Source organism: Anopheles coluzzii (genome assembly GCF_943734685.1).
Source record: "Anopheles coluzzii chromosome X unlocalized genomic scaffold, AcolN3 X_unloc_44, whole genome shotgun sequence".
NCBI lineage: Eukaryota > Metazoa > Arthropoda > Insecta > Diptera > Culicidae > Anopheles > Anopheles coluzzii.
Window position 1 is genome coordinate 40,001 of NW_026054474.1, and position 3,811 is coordinate 43,811.

At 53.5% G+C, this 3,811-nt stretch overlaps 1 pseudogene; it reads left to right on the forward strand.

Moving 5' to 3' along the window:
* Positions 1 to 2,880, forward strand: part of LOC125907947 (large subunit ribosomal RNA) — an 8,561-nt pseudogene extending 5,681 nt beyond the window's left edge.
* Positions 2,881 to 3,811: the final 931 nt, after the last annotated feature.

Below are 3,811 nucleotides of genomic sequence, written 5' to 3' on the forward strand. Positions count from 1 at the left end.
TGAGCTTCTCCAGCACTTTCCCTAAGGCATCCAGCATGCACAAAGGTCGGTATGACCCGCTGCTACCCGGTGGTTTCCCCGGCTTGGGGAGCAGTACCAACCGCTGTCGTTTCCATGGTGCTGGAAATGTAGCCGTTTCCAGACAGCTTTGGTACAACGCCTGGAAAACGTCCGTGTACGCAAGGATTGCAGCCTTGACAGCGGCGTTCGGAATTCCGTCAAGGCCCGGCGCTTTTTTGTTCGGCATGGTGCTAGCTATCAGACGGAGTTCCGGGATCGTGACTTGGGTCCATGGAGTCTGCTGGTCTGCAGGCTGTTCCTGTTCTTCCTCGGAACTGATGCTGGGCCAGTTGAAGGGCGGATGTTGCGGGAAAAGCTCTGTAACGATGCTTTCAAGCCTCGCTCTCTCCGTCTCGGGTGGGGCCCTTCCACCGCGAAGACGGGAGAGGACTACTAAGTACCCGGCTCCGAAAACGTTTTCCTCCGCAGCATCGATCAATTCCTGGAAGGCAGCCTTTTTGCTGGCACGTATAGCTCTATCCAGCTCAGCTTTAGCTGTTCTGTATTGGGCTGCAGCCAGACTTCGGTTCTGGAGATCACTTGTCTGCTGCATGCGATCTCTCGTCTGCTCGCAGTTCTGCCTAAGCAGAGCAATCAGTGGCGTCCACCAGTAAACGTCCCGATGAGGGTCGGGGAAAGACGACGTCATCCTTTGCATGGTTTTCTCGCAGGCCGATATCATTGCCGAGATCATTCCCTGGTGATTGACTGCCTTCTCTCGGAATCCCTCGCCATGTAGCGTGGCCAGGAAATTCTCTTTCGAGAACTGTTTCGTCTTAAATCGCGTGCCTGCATGTTGAAAACGCTCTCGCTGGCCCCGTTGACGTGACTGTCCTTGGTTACGCTGCTGGTCTGCTGACGCTGGGCCTACCGAATAGGTGATATACCTATGGTCAGATCGCGTGTCCGTGTTTCTTACCAACCAAGTGCTCGGCTGAGCTATGGACGAGCTGGCGAAGGTCACGTCGACAACGCTGGCAGTCGCCACACCGTTTCCAACAAAGGTTGCCACATTCCCTCGATTCATCAGCAGCAGGCCCAATTGCTGGGACGCCTCGAGCAGTACTTCCCCACGCTCATTGCTGCGTCGGCTTCCCCACTCCTCATGCCAAGCGTTAAAGTCTCCGGCAACTACTACCTGAGGGTGGGATTGGGCTTCCAATTCAATTGCTTCAACGAATTCCGCAAATCCTTCCCGCGACAGGCTGGGTGGCGCGTAGCAGCTTAGGAAGGTGATGCCACCCACCTTGGCAGCTATAAGGCCTGGAACATCACTGCTCCATTGTCCTTGTAGAGGGTATCGTCCTGTGGCCACGACTGCCACCTTTTTGGAGGCATCAACTGCCCATCTTGGGTTGTTCTCGGGTGGTCGATACGTGTGGGAAAGAACCAGCACGTCCACTTCCATTTGTCGGGCGGTTTGCAGGACCAGATCTTGGGCGATCCTGCCTCCACCCAGGTTCACTTGGAGGACTTTTAGCTGCGTCATTGGATGGCCGACCGATCGCATGTCCGGTCCCCGATAACATGGGGGCCATCGCATTTGCCGCAGCGTATTTCTTCCATGCATGTACCAGCCTTGTGACCTTCCTGTCCGCAACGGATGCAAACATTTTGTCGGTCTACAGGTGACCGACAATCGCGGGCGTTGTGGCCGTGCTCAAGGCATCGGTAGCAGCGAAGATGCTCTTTGGGTGTTGCAGGAGCCATCTTCACTCTGGAAATGCAGAAGCCCAAGCGAAGCTTCGTACCATCCAGCGCTTTGGCGGCCTTGGCTGGCAGACGGACGCGTGCCCGCTGGGTGCCATCCGGCATTGTCCTAATGCTCGTTGAGACGATGCCTGCCCCACCCTCGATCTTGTTTTCAAGGAGAGCTGTAAGCTCTTCCTCCTTGGCTAGGGGGTCGATGTCGTTTACTACCAAGGCCGCCATTTCCGTCACGTGTCGACAAGTTCCAGCCTCGCCGATGATCGTTCGGATCTGCTGGAGAATTAAGGTCGCGTTTGCGGATCTAGCAAGCGTCAGTCGTAGCAACGCCTTATCTGTGCGCCGGCCCATGATGATGAAATCCTTTAACTCCTTATGTGTGCCATTATCGTCAACGGCTTTACGGATTTTCAAGGAGACGCTCTCGAAAGTCTCGTTCTGACCAGGAGAGATCTCTATCAGACAGGGATAACTGGCTTGTGGCCGCCAAGCGTTCATAGCGACGTGGCTTTTTGATCCTTCGATGTCGGCTCTTCCTATCATTGTGAAGCAAAATTCACCAAGCGTAGGATTGTTCACCCTTTCAAGGGAACGTGAGCTGGGTTTAGACCGTCGTGAGACAGGTTAGTTTTACCCTACTGGTGTGTGCTTATAGTCGCTATCTTAACGGAATTCCTGTGCAGTACGAGAGGAACCACAGGTACGGACCACTGGCTCAATACTAGTCCGACCGGACTTTGGTATGACGCTACGTCCGCTGGATTATGCCTGAACGCCTCTAAGGTCGTAGCCAATCCGAGCTGATAGCGCTTCTCAAACCCATTAGGTGTTCGGAAGCTAGCGGGCCTAACAACCCTCTGAGATCCGTTGGAGTCTGCGTCTGCAGCCCGGCGTCTCATCCCGCTATACCTAGGCCGCAACGAGTGGAGTTCGCTGCACGTGTTAGTACCGTAACTGGGAACGCCGTTGGCTTGAGCTCTGCCCAACGTGGATATACCTAGTTTCGACACCTATCAACCGCCCGCAAACGACGGGACTTCAGGCTGGGAGCTGCGAGTTGTAGAGATGCGTTCGCATCGATCCTCTCAGGCGACCCATGCTTGGTGGTTTGTCCGTGTGCCCCTTCCTCGATGTGCGCAAGCTCGTCTTGGTCTGGGGACCACGTCGACACAGGGGATACTTTTGTGAGAGCAAGAGTGTACTTAGTTGAGTGTAGCAAGGGATCGCGTGCCCCTTCCTCGATGGCATAACGAACCATCTTGGTCTGGGGACCGTGGTACCGTGCTCTGGTGAAGCTTGGTGCGTGCTCTTTCCTTGTCAGACGAGTGACTTGACTTGGTCTGGAGACCGTTCCTTAACACTAGTGGACAAGAGCTGGCTACTTCCGTGTCAGACGAGTGACTTGACACGGTATGGAGCGGAACACGTAACACTAGTGAGCTTGTCGGCGTGCCTCCTTCTGGACTTGATTGTCTTGATGTGAGAAACGTGCCGACCAAACCAGTAAGCTTACACACATGCTCGTTACAAGTTGTATAAGTTGATCCGTTTGGGCCGGTTGCCTTGCACATGATGGTGTTGTAGACCATGTTCGGTTAACACGTTGTGTGTCGAGGTGGTCGGCCTTGGTAGTAGGATGTCTTGTGCATGTGACGTGTTGACCTGGTTTGGTCGATGTGTCGTCGTGTACGAGATGACCTACTTACCCGTCAGTTGTCCAAGTTGTGTCATGTGTTGACTTAGTTGACGTGTCATGTGCATGGATGATTGGCGTACGGGTCATGTATGGTGCACTTGCTTCAGTTGAAGGGATGTACTAGTACAGTTATATTAATTGTTTATTTCACGATCTGGTCTTTTGGCTGGATCGCGAAAAAAACGCTAAGTCCCAAATCTTGAACTCGAGAGGAGAGCGCTGATGACAACCTTTTGGACTGGAGCTCCCTAGAATTCGGCTTTTTCCTACTTTAAAGGGATGCACTGTTGTATGTATTGTTTATTCACGATCTGGTCGTTGGATTGGATCGTGGAAAAAAAACGCTAA